This window comes from Pan troglodytes, chromosome 4, assembly GCF_028858775.2.
Source record: "Pan troglodytes isolate AG18354 chromosome 4, NHGRI_mPanTro3-v2.0_pri, whole genome shotgun sequence".
In the NCBI taxonomy this organism is placed as follows: domain Eukaryota; kingdom Metazoa; phylum Chordata; class Mammalia; order Primates; family Hominidae; genus Pan; species Pan troglodytes.
This window is the reverse complement of record NC_072402.2, coordinates 46,913,440-46,932,985: the sequence shown is the minus strand read 5'-3', so window position 1 is coordinate 46,932,985 and position 19,546 is coordinate 46,913,440. Positions and strand designations below refer to the sequence as shown.

Genomic DNA, 19,546 nt, shown 5'->3' with positions numbered 1-19,546 from the left:
GGATGTGCAGGTTTGTGGCATAGGTAAACGTGTGCCACGGTGGTTTGCTACCCAGATCATCCCATCACCCAGGTATTAAGCCCAACAGCCACTAGCTGTTGCTATTCCTCCTGATCCTCTCCCTCCTCCCACCCCCTGCCCTCCAACAGACCCCAGTCAGTGTGTGTTGTTCCCCGCAATGTGTCCATGTGTTCTCATCATTTGCACACACACATACAGACACATTAATTAATAACTCATAGGGCAAAGAAAAAACTTAAAACTTAAACTTGCAATTAAAGGCAAATTCTTGGAGATAGAAAATAGAATATACCAGGGACTGAGAGGAAGGGAGAATGGGGACTTATTGCTTACTGGGTACAGAGTTTTCTGAGATACTAAAAAGTTCTGGAAGCGAATACTGGTAATAGTTTGTGACATTCCGAATGAACTTAATGTCATTGAACTGTACATTTAAAATGGTTAAAATGATGAATTTTATGTTACATATGTTTTACAACAAAATTTATTTTTATTGCAATAATTTTATTGCAATTAAAAATATTTAGAACACAAATAATGGAAATACTATATGTTAAAACTTTTGTAGTCAAGTACTGGTGGACTTAGAAATTTATAGTCTTAAATGAACATACTAGAAAATAAAAACATATCAAAAATTAATAAGCCAAACATATAACTCAAAAGATTACAAAATATTTGAATAATTTCTATGACTGTACAGAAAAAGAAAAAATACTACTAAAAAGATAGTCCTAATTTGATTGTCCAAGAAAAAGGAAAGGTGGCAAAAATTATAATACTGGAAATAAATGAGAGGTCAGAAATTAGGATTTAATACCACATGTTCTCACTTATAAGTGGGAGCTGAACAATGAAAACACATGGAGGGGGAACAACACCCACTGGGGGCTGTCAGTGGGGGCGGGGGACAGGAGCGCATCAGGAGGAATAGCTAATGGATGCTGCACTTATTACTGAGGTGATGGGTTGATCTGTGCAGCAAACCACCATGGCACGCATGTACTTATGTAACAAACCTACACATCCTGCACATGTACTCCAGAACTTAAAATAATAGTTGATGGGAAAAAAAAGAAATTGAGGTTTAATGGAGACTTAAAATTAAGAAAAAAAAAAGTTTTGGTTCTGGCTGTAATAGAGTGGTAAGAATCACATTCATCTTTCCACTGTAAATACCTATAAAACAAACTATATGAAAAAGCTGTTCTTTGGCATCGTACAATAGACAACATAAGGCTTTGATTCTCAAGAGAAGGGCTGCAGTTGTTGTCGTGAGTCATGCCTGTAATACCAGAATTTTGGGAGGCCAAGGCAGGAGGATCGCTTCAGGCCAGGAGTTCAAGACAAGCCTGGGGAACATAGTGAGATCCCATCTCTGTAAAAATTTTTTTTTTAATTAGCTAGATTTGGTAGTGTGCGCCTGTAGTCCAGCTGCTCAGGAAGCTGAGGTGAGAGAATCGCTTGAGCCCAGGAGTTTAAGACTGCAGTAAGCTATAATTGTGCCACTACACTCCAGCCTGGGCAACAGAGTGAGACTATCTCAAAAAAAGAAAGAAAGATACCGCATGTTCTCACTCAGAAGTGGGGGTTGAACAATGAGAACACATGGACACAGGGAGGGGAACAACACACACCGGGGCCTGTTGGGGACTGGAGGGTGAGGGGAGGGAACTTAGAGGACAGGTCAATAGGTGCAGCAAACCACCATGGCACACACGTACCTATGTAACAAACCTGCACATTCTGCACATGTACTCCAGAACTTAAAATAAAAGTTGATGGGAAAAAAAAGAAATTGAGATTTAATAGAGACTTAAAATTCAGAAATAAAAAAAGTTTTTGTTCTGGCAGTAATAGAGTGATAAGAATCACATTCATCTTTATACTGTAAATACCTAAAAAACAAACTATAGGAAAAATCTGTTCTTTGGCATCATACAATAGGCAACATAAGGCTTTGATCTCATATTGTCTTTTTTTTTTTAGAAGAAATTAAAAAAAGAGAGGAGAGAGTAGGGATCCACATGAGGTGAACCCCACATTCACCCAGCTCTCTCCCTGAGGCACCTTCCCAATTGCAGCACAGGGAAGTAGGAACCTACCAGAGAGTAGAGGTCTGCCTGGTTCGAGCATGCACATATTAGAGTTTGGAGCTGCTGAGGCAACTGGGATTTGTGGGAACAAGGTACTAGGAGGAGAGAGCTGCACAAAGAAAGACTCCCAGAAATCTCCAAAAGGGTTCTCTGGACTCTTTGGCTAAATATTAAGCTATGCCTGCACAAAGCAAGACTCTGGAGGGCCAAAGAATAGCTTCTGGGGCAACCATGAGCAAAACAGAGATTCCGAGAGTGACACGGCACTGGGAAACAAACCACAGTGGGGAGACCTCACAAACAACCCAGGATCTCCGTTGAAATTCCAGAAATATGGTGCCTCAGGAGTAGAGCTACTGTGGCTCTAGGGTAGGGGCTGTTCTAGACTTATCCAAAAATGCCTAAAATCAATCTCAAATAGACTTAACCGTAAAATCCAACACTCCTTAAAAGAAGACTGCATAAGCCAAACTCTCACCAATAAAGCACCCCTGAAGTTGAGCATGCAATAAAACAATTACTAGACATATAAAGAAGCGAGAAAGCATAAGCAAAACCAGGAGAGAAAACAGTCAATCAAAACAGCCAGAGGTGAGACAGATACGGGAATAAGCACACAAAGACGTTAAAACAGATAACAGTAATATGTTTAAGGTCTGAAAGGAAAAGCTGGACAAAAATCAGAGGATGGGTGGGCAAGCTAGCAGAAAAACAGAAGTTACAAAAAAGATCCAGGCAAATTCTAAAGTCAAAATGATACAATATCTAAAATTTTTAAAAATCACTAGAAATAAGTAGTTTGGAAACTACAGAAGAAAATATTAGTGAATCTGAAAATGGATTTAAAAAGCTATCCAAATTTAGACATAAAGTGGGAAAAAGAGCAAAAATAAGTAAATCGTGCCTATGAGATAAGAAGCAAACACATGTATCATTGGACACACAGCTAACCTACATATCATTGGAGATCCAGAAGGAAAGGAGAGGGGGATTGGGGTAGAAAAATCATTTGAAGAAATAATGACTAAAAGTTTTCCAAATGTGATGAAAATTATAAAGCGATATTTCCAAAACGCTTTAAAAACCCTGAGCAGAATAAACACACACATACAAATCACACCTAGGCACATCACAATCAAGTGGCTAAAAAGCAAAGTTTAATAAGAATCTTACAGGCAGCCACAGGAAAAAAAAAAAAAAACTCAGGGGAAAAATGATTTTTTATTTTTTATTTTATTTTATTTTTTAACCTATTATTATTATTATACTTTAAGTTTTAGGGTACATGTGCACAATGTGTAGGTTAGTTACATATGTATACATGTGCCATGTTGGTGTGCTGCACCCATTAACTCATCATTTAACATTAGGTATATCTCCTAATGCTATCCCTCCCCCCTCCCCCCACCCCACAACAGGCCCCGGTGTGTAATGTTCCCCTTCCTGTGTCCATGTGTTCTCATTGTTCAATTCTCACGTATGAGTGGGAACATGCAGTGTTTGTTTTTTTGTCCTTGTGATAGTTTGCTGAGAATGATGGTTTCCAGCTTCATCCATGTCCCTACAAAGGACATGAACTCAGAAAAATGATTTTTTAAATATTTGGTAACATATTGGGACAGCTAAGATAATGGACAGCATTTTAAAGTGCTGAAAGAACAAACAAGAATAACACAGTCAACCTAGCATTCTCTATCAAGTGGAAATTTCATTCAAAAATAAAGGCAAATAAAGCCATTTTCATATAAAGAAAAGCTGAGAGGATTCATCACTAATACAGCTTTAGTACTATAGGAAATATTAAAGGACGTCCTTTAGGCCCAAGACATAATACTGGATGGAAATTTGGACCTTCATTCAGGAATAAACATACATCCTGAAAAATATATATGCACGTACAGAAGCTAGCCATGTAACAGAGATGACATGTCCCTTAACTGAAGAAAGGATGGGATCTTCCCTTACTGGTGTGGTGTTATATATACCGGTAACACTAAATTACATATGTATCTCATATCATATACAAACATTAACATCAGATGAAGACAAATTTGATAAGTTAAACTTAAAATTATTAGATGAAAAATAATTTCATTGGAATAAGGAATTATCTCTTAGTTAAGATAGAGAAAAACACAAACAAAAAAGAAAAAACATGACAAATTTGGCATTATCACTAATAATAAATAAAAGCTTCTTTTAATAATAATAAAATCTTTTAATGACAAAATGACTTACATGCTAAAAGAAAATATGTGCCATTTATTTATTAGACAAAGAATAAAGTTCTAGAACACATTTTTAAATATCTTAAAAAATAAGAGAAACAAAGTCAACCCAGTAGAAAAATAGTCAGTCTTGATCATGTGATTCACAGAGGAAATACAAGTGACCAGTGAGCTTGTGTTCAACCCACAAGTAATTAGTAAATATAAATTAAAACAATTGGTATTTCAAATTGGCATACCATTTAAAACTCCTCCAAAACATAATAACTAGCCTGAAAATACCAAGTACTGGCAAGAATGTGGGAAAATGGGAACTCTTTCACATTGTTTGTGGAAATTCAACTATTACAATCATTCTGGACAGTAATTTGACAATATATAGTCAGGATTAAGGTGTGTGTTCCAGTGCGCTGTCTTTTCCTTTCTAGATATTGTTGACTGCAGTAATTTTTTTTTTTTTTTTTTTTTGATACGGAGTCTCACTCTGTTGCCCAGGCTGGAGTGCAGTGGCGCAATCTCGGCTCACTGTAATCTCTGCCACCCGGGTTCAAGCGATTCTCCTGTCTCAGCTTCCTGAGTAGCTGGGATTACAGGCGCCCGCCACCATGCCCGGCTAATTTTTGTATTTTTAATAGGGACGAGGTTTCACCATTTTGGTCAGGTTGGTCTCGGACTCCTGACCTCGTGATCCGCCGCCTCGGCCTTCCAAAGTGCTGGGATTACAGGCGTGAGCCACCGCGACCGGCCCAGTAATGTTTTTAATAGCAAAAATGTGGAGACCATCTAACTGCCCTTCAGTAGGGGAATGGATAATAAGTTGGCTTATTCACAGATTGAAGTTACATATAGGAGTTTCAATAAATTTGATCTATATACATTAACATGGATAGATCTCAAAAATAATATTGAGTGATAAATGAAAATTACAAAAGATACCTTATTGATATGCTCTATGAAACTGAGAAATAAAAATATTAGCCCAAATTATTTACGAATGTTTATATACAGTAAAAGTACAAATACATGCACAGAAATGGTGACTAACATCAGTATAGTGTTTTCTAGGGATGGTGGGGTATAAAGATGGGAGTAGAACTCCGACTATGTCTAAAACATATTATTTACTATAAAACTATATATACAGAGAGAGATATAAAGTAAATTTCTTAGAATGATAGAGTCCATTTAATTTTGGGTTCAAAGGTGTTTATTATATTATTTTTACATAATGTCTTTCATTTGTTTTATGTCAAACATTTCCTTTTAAAATTTTTATTTAAGTATGACAATTGAAATTACACAAATTCTAATTCTATAGCTTGATGATTTACCACAAAGGGAGTATATCTGTGAGTCTGAAGAATGATCTGCTCAAGTTCTTTTTCAGAATCTACAGGCGCCTTTAGGAGCAAAGTGAACCCATATGTCTCTTCTCCCTCCCCTCCCTTCCCCTCCCCTCCCCTTGCCTTCCCTCCCCTCTCCTGCTCTCCTCTTCCCTCCCCTCCCCTCTCCTCTTCTCCCTCCTCTTCTTTACCTCCTTCCCCTCCCTTGGCATCCCCTCCTCTCTTTTTCCTCCATTCCTTCCCCTTCCCTCTTTCTTCCCCTCTCCTCCCCTCCCCTCACTTCCCTTCTCATCTCTTCTCTTTCCTTTCCTTCCCTTCCCCAAATATTTTTCACTGACTTATTTTAATTTTCTCCAGCTTCTCTAGCTCTTCTTTTAAATTACCACACCCATCCCCTCTCCATCAAAAACAAAAGGATATCTTTTATTGATACACACATGCACACACCTACACACACACTCAAATAGCAAATCCAACAATTCAAGACTCTAAAGGACACTGTTTGATGGGACTTTAGCATTGTGTTAAATGTTATAACAAAAATATTATAAAAATTTAGCCTAACACCAGCAATATCCATTGGAGGAATTAACAAAGTTGGACAAGTAGTGCTATTAGTGTAATGTAGTAGCTGTCAGTGATTAATAAATTGATACAGGAAGACACATTGTAATGTAATCAAAGTACATAAAGTGTATCTCAAAGTAAGTTTTATCCCTAAAATAATAAAAGCCCTGAAATTCAGATGAAATACTAAAAACGCATAAAGAGAACTGGACATTAGAAATAAAAGTAGAACCACTGTTTTACCATGGCACATAGCTTCGCGTTAAAAGACTACATTTTTCAGCCGAGTGTGGTCATGTTACCACACTCATTTGGTTTGGGCCAAATGAACATGAATCAAAGTGATGTGTAAAGGCTCTGAAACCTGCCCTTAAAGAAAAGGGACAGGCCCTTTTCTCACCCTATTCCCTTTTTGGCTGGCGGGAAAGAGAATATGAAGGCAGGAGCTACCGTCGTCATTTTAGAACTCAAATGGACAGTGACAGTTGAAGATGGCAGATCAAAAAATTAACAGTCCGGGTTGCAGTTACCATCTCCACTGTGTTCAAACTATTACACAAAAGGGAAACTCTTCTCTAACCTGTTTCAGCCATTGCTATTTTTGAAGTTTAGTTATAGAAGCTCATAAGTTAATTCTTATACCATGCAAATTACCTACATTTCTTTGCCATGACAGAGAAATACGTGAAGGTGAACGTCAAATAAAAATAGAAACAAGTAACAGGACACAATTGCCAAATACCTTTTAGGACCATGACCCAGTACTCATCAAACTACTCTTTGGCTTTTCATCATTTCAAGCTGAAGTTCTTGTCCCTGTGACCTAGTGAAACAGTGCTTATTTTCATTGTTGATATGATTATGTCCATCTAATGATAAGAACATTGGAAATCTGCTTTTAAGTATTGTGGTTTTCCCAGTCTATCTCACACTTGTTTATCTAGCCTACAGCACAATAAAGAAACTAGAATCTATTTCTTCCCAAGGTACCAGATATTATGACTTTACTTTTGATTAGTTTGATGGTTTTTTTCTTTTTCTCAGATATATCTTTGAATGATCATCAGAAAAATTATTACACTAACCTTACTGATTTTTGTTTTCTGTGAAGAAAAGCATGGAATCCTTTCTGCACGACATTATCTGTCACTTTCCTTGCAACTTTGGGTTTGACTAAATATTTTTTTTTAACCAATGGAAAATTTCCAGTTTAATATTGTACTATATATGTATATATTTTTAATTATTATTATTATACTTTAAGTTTTAGGGTACATGTGCACAATGTGCTGGTTAGTTACGTATGTATACATGTGCCATGCTGGTGTGCTGCACCCATTAACTTGTCATTTAGCATTAGGTATATCTCCTAAAGCTATCCCTCCCCCCTCCCCCGACCCCACAACAGTCCCCAGAGTGTGATATTCCCCTTCCTGTGTCCATGTGTTCTCATTGTTCAATTCCCACCTATGAGTGAGAACATGCGGTGTTTGGTTTTTTGTCCTTGCAATAGTTTACTGAGAATGATGATTTCCAATTTCATCCATGTCCCTACAAAGGACATGAACTCATCATTTTTTATGGCTGCATAGTATTCCATGGTGTATATGTGCCACATTTTCTTAATCCAATCTATCATTGTTGGACATTTGGGTTGCTTCCGAGTCTTTGCTATTGTGAATAGTGCCGCAATAAACATACGTGTGCATGTGCCTTTATAGCAGCATGATTTATAATCCTTTGGGTATATACCCAGTAATGGGATGACTGGGTCAAATGGTATTTCTAGTTTTAGATCCCTGAGGAATCGCCACACTGACTTCCACAATGGTTGAACTAGTTTACAGTCCCTCCAACAGTGTAAAAGTGTTCCTATTTCTCCACATCCTCTGCAGCACCTGTTGATTCCTGACTTTTTAATGATTGCCATTCTAACTGGTGTGAGATGGTATCTCATTGTGGTTTTGATTTGCATTTCTCTGATGGCCAGTGATGATGAGCATTCTTTCATGTGTCTTTTGGCTGCATAAATGTCTTCTTTTGAGAAGTGTCTGTTCATATCCTTTGCCCACTTTTTGATGGGGTTGTTTGTTTTTTTCTTGTAAATTTGTTTGAGTTCATTGTAGATTCTGGATATTAGCCCTTTGTCAGATGAGTAGGTTGTGAAAATTTTCTCCCATTTTGTAGCTTTCCTGTTCACTCTGATGGTAGTTTCTTTTGCTGTGCAGAAGCTCTTGAGTTTAATTAGATCCCATTTGTCAATTTTGGCTTTTGTTGCCATTGCTTTTGGTGTTTTAGACATGAAGTCCTTGCCCATGCCTATGTCCTGAATGGTAATGCCTAGGTTTTCTTCTAGGGTTTTTATGGTTTTAGGTCTAACATTTAAGTCTTTAATCCACCTTGAATTAATTTTTGTATAAGGTGTAAGGAAGGGATCCAGTTTCAGCTTTCTACATATGGCTAGCCAGTTTTCCCAGCACCATTTATTAAATAGGGAATCCTTTCCCCATTGCTTGTTTTTCTCAGGTTTGTCAAAGATCAGATAGTTGTAGATATGCGGCGTTATTTCTGAGGGCTCTGTTCTGTTCCATTGATCTATATCGCTGTTTTGGTACCAGTACCATGCTGTTTTGGTTACTGTAGCCTTGTAGTATAGTTTGAAGTCAGGTAGCGTGATGCCTCCAGCTTTGTTCTTTTGGCTTAGGATTGACTTGGCAATGCAGGGTCTTTTTTGGTTCCATATGAACTTTAAAGTAGTTTTTTCCAATTCTGTGAAGAAAGGCATTGGTAGCTTGATGGGGATAGCATTGAATCTATAAATTACCTTGGGCAGTATGGCCATTTTCACGATATTGATTCTTCCTACCCATGAGCATGGAATGTTCTTCCATTTGTTTGTATCCTCTTTTATTTCATTGAGCAGTGGTTTGTAGTTCTCCTTGAAGAGGTCCTTCGCGTCCCTTGTAAGTTGGATTCCTAATTTTTCCTAATATTTCCTTAACTACAGTTTGTAAAGCCCTTGGTCTGTCACTGGCACCTTTTTTTTTTTCACTTTATTCAGATTAACCAAAAGATAATGATTCTTTTTTTAACTGATGGTCCTGGACTATCTCTGTCAGTTGGCTGATGAGTTGAGGATGTGAAAAACACTATCCATTAGAATCTGGCTGGTGTCCCCAACAGAACAAAGGTCAGCCCCAGTATGGAGAGCACATATTGCCATGAGTGATGCTTTCTACCCAGTCTAATCCAATTCCTCCCAGTGGTCAGGCACGTAGAAATCTCCAAAGCTCAGAAGAATCAAAATACTTGTAAAATTCATCTGAGTCAAAGTGACTTGTTCACCAAATGCACAATTTTTCAGTTAAGAGCATTTTTATAAAATGACCCTTCCTTCTAAACTATTTTCAAGCCACAAACTACAGCCTTTTTGTAAAGAAATTAAAATACGCCATCAGAAATTTGAGAAAATACACTCAAAAGCCACTGTCCTTCAAATGTCTGTGATCCCTTTTAAATCTTTGTTAAAGTACATGTCTAAACAGCCTCTATTAAAATAGCGCTCAACAATTCTAATTGCTTTATAATTGTAGAGAAACCACTAACAGCATGCATGTGTTTTCTTTACCAGAGAAGCACACCAGAGTTCAAGAATATAAAATTCTGAGACAAGGGATGTGTGGTAAAAGGAGACTGTGCTTGGGCTTCGTATTATACAGCTCTGCATCATTTCATTTCCAACTAGCACTGCCAGATCTTAGGGTAGAGAATCAAAGCCTTGTTCCCTCATTAGGACAGGCTTCACTGATTGTTTAATGATGCTTTTATTTTTCTTTTATTATCTTTTGCTTCTTTTCATAAAAGATCTTATAGTTTACTGGATTTTAGCAGAAATCCCAGCAATATTATTGTTTCATTTTTCAATATTAAAGAAGATTGCTGCATAAGAAAAGTCATCTCCTGAGATTTGAGTCCTGCTGCCAGTGCCAGTGCCTCTTCACTGAAACATTCATGTTTTCATTTCTGAAACAGCAGCAAATGCTGCGATAAAAATATTCTTCTCCCTTCAGTGGCTGGCAAAAATTTGCCAAGGCAGCTACGAGCTGAGACAAAGTTTTGAAAAGGAAAAGAACATTCAAGAGCCCAAGCATTCTTGAATTTTAATTCTTTGTCAAACGCAAAGTTTCAGAGCAAATAGAAACACCTCCTTAAGGTGTAATTAAGCATTTTCATGGACTTTAATTATCATTTATATCCTGAGGAAGGATAGGGGAGCATGTTTGCAGTTGTACACACTTTCTTTTACCGTCCACAGAACATTATAATCACAACTTAATGATTTAAGGGACACATTAAATGATTAAGAGGGACACATTTGCAATAGAACTGTCTATGTAAAAAATACTGGAGTCTCTGAAATAGCCCTAGCATCTTTAAAATCTATCAAGTAGGCTGGCGCAGTGGCTCATGCCTGTAATCCCAGCACTTTGGGAAGCTGAGGAGCGAGGATCACCTGAGGTTGGGAGTTCGACACCAGCCTGACCAACATGGAGAAACCCCATCTCTACTAAAAGTGCAAAATTAGCCTGGTGCAGTGGTGCACGCCTGTAATCCCGCTACTTGGGAGGCTGAGGCAGGAGAATCGCTTGAACCTGGGAGGTGGAGGTTGTCGTGAGCCAAGATAGTGCCATTGCACTCCAGCCTGGGCAACAAGAGTGAAACTCTGTCTGAAAAAAAAAAAAAATCTGTCAAATAATCAGTGGGAATTTACTACGTGCCCTGAGCCATGCTCATCTCTGTTGATGAAAACATATAATCCTTTGTCCATGAAGGAAGTGAGGAAACATGACACATATTAAAAATAAGAGAATAATGACAAGTCAAAGAGTCAAAGAGCTGTGTACCCAGAGAGCATTGTTCTGACCCAACTTACTTTTCTTGAATTAGACCCTGGATTGATGCCAGAAGTCTGCTTTGAGAGATTTCTGAGAAACAGCTTGAGTGCAATTCACTACAGTATTTCTTATACAGTTGTTAGAAATCATTTGCCTCAAATAAATAATCTAAAAATCACAGAAGTAACAAACAAGGAGATGTTGTGAGATACAGATAAAATTGCTGAGGTTAGAGAAAAGTGAGGATACTCAAGGAAGTTTTCTTGGAAGAGATAAGGCTTGAGCAGTGCCTTTAAAAAAATTAGGTAAGTTACAACCATAAAAAGGGCAGGAGAGGAGTCAAGACTGAAAACATAGTCATTTATACATTAATTCAACACATATTTATTAACCCATGCCAAACTATGTACCAGCACTTAAAGTGCAACAACAAAAAAATGAACATCATTTCTGTCCTCAGGGAGCTTACTTTCTAGTGAAGAAATATAGGTAGCAAGACCAGACCATGAAATATTTAACTTTGGGCATGGCTTTCTTTCCTGCACTTCCCGACCATAGTATCAGGCAGAGCCAGGGGTATTCATACTTCCTAAAGGAAAACTAGGACTGTTATGGCAGAAAGAGAAGAAAATAAAGAGTAAACCTCTATGGTTTTTAGTTTTTATTCCTTCCAAGCCAAGAAAATGAGAAGACAGTCCCCAAGGGAAGTGGAGTACAGGAGCTTATCACACGCATGTGCACACACACATACAAACACAGGCACACACCACAGAAAGAAGACAGACTCTAGATGGGGTTTACCTGTGCTGAAAGGAGAAAGAGAGGTCATGAGGCAGTACTTTAGAGGAGGTCAGATAGGGAGGAGTCAAGCAGAGAGGAGGCTGTTAACAGAATGAGCATATCAGGGACTGCCAGTGGTCAGAGCCAGCGACTACGTGGTACTGACCCAACACTCACAGACCTCTGGCTTTTGGACTGGGAATGCCCATTGCCACTGCGGAGGAGGCAGCTATTTTCGTCATGGGAACCAAAGGGCATCCCACTGGCAGTTCTTGCCCACACACCACCATGGATCATCACCGTGGATCATATGACTGATCCACGGTGGTATCAGTTGAGATTCAGTGTGCCTGTATCTCACTTGAGAATTAGCTGACACTCTGTGAATGACTCAGGTCACTTTTAACCTTCTGTCACACTCAAAAGAAAGTATAAGTTCTTGAATTCTGGGGAAGGGGTAGTGATAAAGAAGAGAAGATCCTAGTATTGGTTCTTGGATTGGCTGAATGGTGGGAAAAGCCATGCTTGTTACGTAAGCTGCACTTTCACATACGTGTGTGTGTAGACACTTACCTATCGCTAAAGAAAGGGCTGTTAGATTCCAATAAAGTTTAACAATGGAATTTTAAAAAGTTAACCCTATGATGCCTGGTAATGTAGTGGGATAAAGAATGATTGATGTTGATGTTTCCCAAACTTACCTAACTATAAGCATCACCTGGGGCAATTGCTTAAAAGGCCAGTTTCTAAAAGTAGATCTGCCATTCAATCCAGCAATCCCACTACTGGGTATCTACCCAAAGGAAAAGAAACTGCTATATCAAAAAGACCCCTGCATGTGTATGTTTATTACAGCCCGATTCACAACTGCAAAGATATGGAATCAAACTTAGTGCCCATCAACTGATGAGTGGATAAAGAAAATGTAATACATATGTGTGTGTATATATATATTACATATATATACACATACATACACTGTGGAATACTACTCAGCCATAAGAAAATAATGAAATAATGTCTTTGCATCAACTCAACTGTAATGGGCAGAGGATTATTTGCTCACTAGTTTGTTTCCAAGATTGTGTACAGCACCAAGCACAGAGCAGGTACTTGATGAGTATTTGTTAAGCGCTGAGGACACTGCTAGCGGTCTAGCCAGATCTCTTGGGCCCTAGGATCCTTTCAGTGTGTACCACCCCCCACACCCCCCATCCCACTTTTGTGTGATTTTGCTTCTAATGACCTACACCTTGATTTGCTTTGAGGGATAATGTGTGACATCTGGAGCCACATCATCCAGATATTCAGAAAGCTGGAGATGCTTGGGGTTTTATATCTCTGAAACTGATCTTTAGGGAATGAGTGACTACTGACTCTGTGAGAATATGAAAGCCCAGCTCCCTGACCTTAAAGAAGAAAAACTTTGAGGCATAAATCCGCACTCCTAAGTTTCTCTTTAGGGTCAGGCTGAAGCCAGCCTCCACCAGACTTCGCTTATAGTCACACCCTGGCTTAGCTCCTTCTCTTGCCCTCCTCTGCTGCCTGCATTCCTTTGCAAGTGTCTCTAGCATATCTTTAATCAATTATTTGCACACAAATCCTCAACTCGGGGGTTGCTTTTGGGGATCCCAACTCAAGACATTTAGTAAATTGAACAAACTGTTCCTGATACAGAGAAATTTTTATTCAGTTAGTATGGCCTCCAAGGCTCATGAAGAGTAAGGCTACAGGGGTGAGGTTTGTATTGTGTATGTTCTAACAGATACCAGGTATCAGCCAGAGATTCATCAATGGAATAGGAATACCCAAATAGCTCTTTCTATGGGTAGCAAATGTCTATGTGCAACAAGGGCAGAAGAAAATAAGAAGATGATAGGGGATTTTTAAGGTAGAAAAGTGAATCTCTATCAGGAGCATCTTCTCTCTGCTGATACACAGTACACTTGAGAGCACGGATTTCTTGGTAAATGGTTATTAAAAAGCTTTGGCCTTTAGCCAGGCAATGAAAAGAAATGCATATTTTTCTTAGGTGTGTCTGAGCTATTTTTTAAAACCCTTTGCAAAGCTGAGCTATAAAATCATGAGAGGAAATGGCCAAAGAAATTTCAGCTTTGTAACTGTGAAGGCTGCATGTAAAGAGCAGAGATATTTGCAAGCTGTCAGAAAAGACCAGGGTGTGCATGAGTGTGATTGTAAGTGTGAATGTTTGCAGCGGATTATGTCCCTGTAAAAGTAGTTTATTTCTGACAGCAAAAGGAAAACATAGAATTTCTTTAATGTGAAGCCATTTTGAATACAATTATGGAAAATTTCAGAGGGATTATTCATGAATTAAATCAGAATAGTGCTTCCTTTCATTTCTAGGATGAGAATAAGACATAAGATTCCTATATATGTGTTTATATATGGATACATATATATATAAACATCCATTTAAATGAAAGCTCCAAATGTAACTCATTCCTCTAGGCATAGCTAAAATTACTCACCACAGTCCTTGTGTTAGAAAACAAATTCTCCTGGTCTAAAATGCTTTTTTATATATTCTAAAGAATTTGGCACTCCAAATTTTGGCTGACCTGTAAAATATTCTATGGGAATATTACTTCCTGAATTCTGTTCTATTCTATTCCATTCCATTGATCTATTTGTCTATCTTTATGTTTCTATGCCATCCAGCCTTGATTAATGAAGTTTTATAATAAATCTTAAAATCAGGTAGTAGTATTCTCCAATTTTGTTCTTTTTGAAAATCATTTTGGATATTTAGGCCCTTTACATTTCCAGATGAGCTTTAGAATTAGCTTTTTTTCTATCAAAAGAATACCCTGCAAATATTTGACTCTTATGTTCAATCCTTTTAATTGAGGTATCCATTTTCATTTAGTACAGTCATTGAGGTGGTTAGATATAATTCTATCATGTTATTTTATATTAATCTCATTCATTCTTTATTCTCCTTTTCCTTTCTATCTCCCTTTTTTGATCAACATAGCATTTTTTATTATCTCATTTTATCTCCTATGTTGGCTTATTGGTTCTAACCCTTTGTTTTGTTTAGTAGGTACTTTATGGTTTATAGTATACATTGTTAATTTGTCACAGTCTATTTTCAAGCCATATTATGCCACTTCATGGATATTTTAAGAAGCTTTACAACAGTATGCTTTTATTTTTCTCTACAGAGCCTTGGTTCCACTGGTGTGTCTCAACATATTTTCATATCTTTTATAAACTGCATACTATATGATTAGTTTTGTTTAAATAGCCAATTTTCTATTAAAGTTATATAAATTACAGGAACACAGTCTTGTGTATTTACTCATATTGATCCCGTTTTAGTGCTCTTTATTCCTTTGTATAAATCCATATTTTCAGGGATATCATTTTCCTTCTATCTGAAGCACATCCTTTCACATTTCTTATAGTTCATTTCTGCTGGTGATGAATTCTTTCAGCTCTTGTATGTTTAAAAATGTTTTTATTATGCCTTGGTGTCTGGAAGGTATTTTCCCATGGCATAGAATTCTATGCTGACTTTTTTTTCTTTTGGATGTGGAACGCTGTTTTCTTGCATTGTGTCTGATTTTAGAAAAATCTACTTTGTTTCTTATCTTTGTTTTTCTGTACATAACTATATCATTTTTTTCTGGTTGCTTTACAAATTTTCTCTTTATCACTGTTTTTGGGCAATTTTATTATGATGTGGTTTGGTGTAGCTTTTTTCTTTTTTTGTGCTGGTTCTTGTGTAGCTTCTTGGATCTATGATTTGCAGTTTTCATCAAGTTTGGAAAAAGTGCTATCATTATTTCTTCGAATATTTTTCTGTCACCTATTCTCTTCCAGGGACTTCAATTACACATGTATTAGGCTGTTTGAAGTTGTTTCACAGCTCATGGACACTCTTTTTACTTTTTAAAATTATTTTGTTTCTGAATGTTTAATTTTGAGTGCTTTCTATTACTACATCTTCAAGTTCACTATTTTCTTCTGCCATTTCTAATTTGATGTTTATCATATCCAGTTTATTTTTTCATACTGGGCATTGTAGTTTCCATATTTTAAAAAAAATTGATTTGGTTCTTTTTTTATATCTTCCATGTCTCTACTTAACATTTTGAATATAACTGTCTGAAAGTCCTTGTTTGCTAATTGTAACATTTATGTGAGTTATGGGTCAATTTTAATTAATTGATTTCCTTCTCATGTTGGTCGTCGTTTCCTTACTTTTTCCATACTTGGTAATTATTTATTGTATACCACAGATTGAGAATTTGACCTTCCTAGGTGTTGGATATTTTTGTATTTCTTTAAATATCCTTTTGTTTTTGTTGTGGGACACAGTTACCTGGAAACCGTTTGATCCTTTTGGGTCTTTCTTGTAAGATTTCTTATGCAGTACTAGAATTATGTTTAACTTGGGAGTAATTCTCCTTTACTACTGAGGCAAGACCTTTCTTTCTACTCTAAACAACTGCATGTGACTTACAAAGTTTTCCACTCTAGCTGATAGGAACAGGCACTTCCTGACCCTGTGTGAACAATGGGTGCTGTTCTCGCTAATGCTTGTGGTGGTCCTTTCTTCAGCTTCAACTCCTTTCTTCACATGAATGTGTTGATCAGTACTCGGCTGAACTCAAGAGGCAACCCCTGCAGTTCTCCAGAGTCCTCTCTCTATGAAACCCTTATTTTCTCCTACACTATTGTGAGCTTTAGCTGCCTTGCTCTCCCTGGATACTCAGCTCTGTCTCTTTAATTCAGGGAGTTTGCTGAACTACACCTGATTTCCCCTCTCTGCTCTAGTCCAGGAAATTCTCTCAAGGCATTAATCTGAGGCAGCCAAAGGTCTTACTTCATTCACCTCCAATATTCCAGAGGTCACTGTCTTTCATTATCTAATATCAAGTTTCTTAAAAGCTAATGCCTCATATATTTTGTTCAGTTTTTCATTCACATCAGGCAGGAGGGAAAAACCAGTCTCTAAAACTCTGTTTTGACCATGAGTGAAATTCCTAGCATGGTGTTTAATTCAGGTTTATATTTATTTTCTAGATATGAAAACTAAGGCTTAGAGACGTTGGGTAACTTAATCAGCCTCACACACCTGGTAAGAATTGTAGCCAAAATTTGAAATCTGGTTGTCTGACAGAGTCTTTGTGTTTCTTCACTTCTTTGCTTTACCCTAATTCCTGGATATTTCAAATCTAGGCATAGATGACAATGGTGACTAAACTGCAACATATTATTAACCAGAGGACCTCATTCTCTAACCATACCAGTTAACAGAGCATTTACTGTAGGTCTTTGGTGATTTTTCAATACAGAGACCCCCTGCAGGGGTTCATGGCTTTAACTAATTTTCATATGTATTACTCCACAATGCAATGACATCCTTTCCTAACTGATCTTTCAAAAATAAATAGTCCACTGTGCCTATATAAAAAGCATTGTTCCACCAGATTATTTCACACTTGTCTTTGCCTTCCCAGTGCACAATGAGTGAATGTGACGGGAGGAAATTTACCATCTGCAACATAACACATGGCTCCTTTTTCTACAGTGACTGAGAGACTACAGCTCTTTCTCTAGATTGCAGAGAAAACAATGCTTCTATGCAGACATCCAGAATCATGTGCACAAACATACTGTTTGCAAAATAATCCTGGTCTCTTAGCCTCTGTCAGCAAAAGCAAAAGTGAAGTTTCACCGACTAGTCTCACTTCTTTCTCATCCTATGGTTTCATTGTTTTACTAAAATTTATAAAAGTTTATATTTTTCCTGAAAAATCTTAGCATTGAATTTAATCCATAGTTATTCAAAAGTTTAAATTCTTCAGGAGCCGTTCTAATATATATGGTATGTGTATATATCAGAAGTCTACATGCATATAATATATGTAATAATTACATTACTGGATTAAAATGAAGTGGTGAGTGAGCCAGGGTCCTTTTTCCTTTTGGTTATTTCACTTAGTAGGCTTTGGTGTCTGAAAGAAATGAGCAAGATTTAGGAGAAATCCATCTAGAGAACAGAGGAGGGTGGAGGCTGCCCACAACTAATAGAGTTATAACTATCAGCGTATTTATGAGGTTACCACAGATATGACCTCTTTTAAACGGGCAGCATTGAAAGTGTTTCTTAGTCATATGTAAATAATTGAATGTATATTGCACACTACTTGGAGGAAGAACTGAAACCTGGTTTATCAAATAACTGAATTAGCTTCCTTTCTTGATGAGATTTTTCAAACATCTTAATTTCTATCTGCAAAAGGTTTGAGGTTTGCTGTTTTGGGGATCTGCATGTAAAACTGTTTCATCTCATTGACCGGCTGAGACATTTCTTCTTGGTTTAGCTTGATTGTATGTTCATATTGTTGGTTGTTATCATTTTAAAAGACACTGAGCCAAACTTGGATGCACTGATCAGAAGAATTCACTTAAGTAAGTAATTAAAAAAAAAAACAAAATTCATGTACCTGCTAGATTTCAGATACCGATAAGATACATAATTCCATTTGGAATTCACTGGAGTAGAGCCAGTGGCTCCCATCATCACCAGGAGTCATTTTTTGGACTATGAAATGCTGCATGTGACTTAGGATAGTTCTGTGTGCTGAATTAGTTCCAGAGACTTGAATATACAGGTCAGTGAACACACAGAAATCTCTTTTGGTTCTAAAAATAATAATGGTATCTTTTATTATTTTTGGAACCAAAAGAGACTCTGTGTTCACAGAAAAATGGTATCTTTTATTTGCATATGGTGTTATAATTTTGAAAACACAGAACTACATTTTTAAAGAAGTTTATAATCCAGCTTGGGAAACAAAACAAAAATATGTAGAACGATTAAGTGCTCAACTATAGTTCAGCTGATTATAGAAGCAAAGGAAAATAGAAGTAAAAATCTAAATAGAGTCATTGAAAGAAGCTTTCTATAGATTGCTTAGTAGACACAGGTGAGGAGAAAAGCTCTCACAAATCATGTAAAACAGCATGGGCAAAGGCAAGAAATAAGAGTATAATACATGAGGCTGGGCGTTGTGGCTCACGCCTGTAATCCCAGCACTTTAGGAGGCCAAGGCGGGCAGATCACAAGGTCGGGAGATCAAGACCATCCTGGCTAACACGGTGAAACTCCATCTCTACTAAAAAATACAAAAAATTAGCTGAGCGTGGTGGTGGGCGCCTGTAGTCCCAACTACTTGGGAGGTTGAGGCAGGAGAATGGCATGAACCTGGGAGGCGGAGCTTGCAGTGAGCTGAGATCACGCCACCGCACTCCAGCCTGGGCAACAGAGTGAGACTCCTCCGTCTCAAAAAAAAAAAAAAAAAAAAAAAAAAAAAAGAGTCAGGAAGTGACTGTGAAGGGATCCTGTTGTGGGGGCTGGGAGACAAGTTGCTATCAGATGATGAACGGCCTAGAAAGCTGAACAGAATGTATATCTAATGCCAAATACAACAGGAAGCCACTGTAGGCTTTTGAGCAGATGAAAACTCTTAAGTGCAGTTTTGTGATTAGCCTGCAGTGATATGCAAGAGGGCTTGGGGGAAGATGAACTTAGAGAGACCAGCTTGAGCCTAGAGGAGGAGTTTAAATCAGGAGTACTA

At 37.5% G+C, this 19,546-nt stretch overlaps 1 long non-coding RNA gene across 1 annotated transcript in view; it reads left to right on the top strand.

Moving 5' to 3' along the window:
• Positions 1 to 19,546, top strand: part of LOC107974716 (uncharacterized) — a 319,154-nt gene that overhangs the window by 225,266 nt on the left and 74,342 nt on the right. The window lies entirely within an intron of this gene.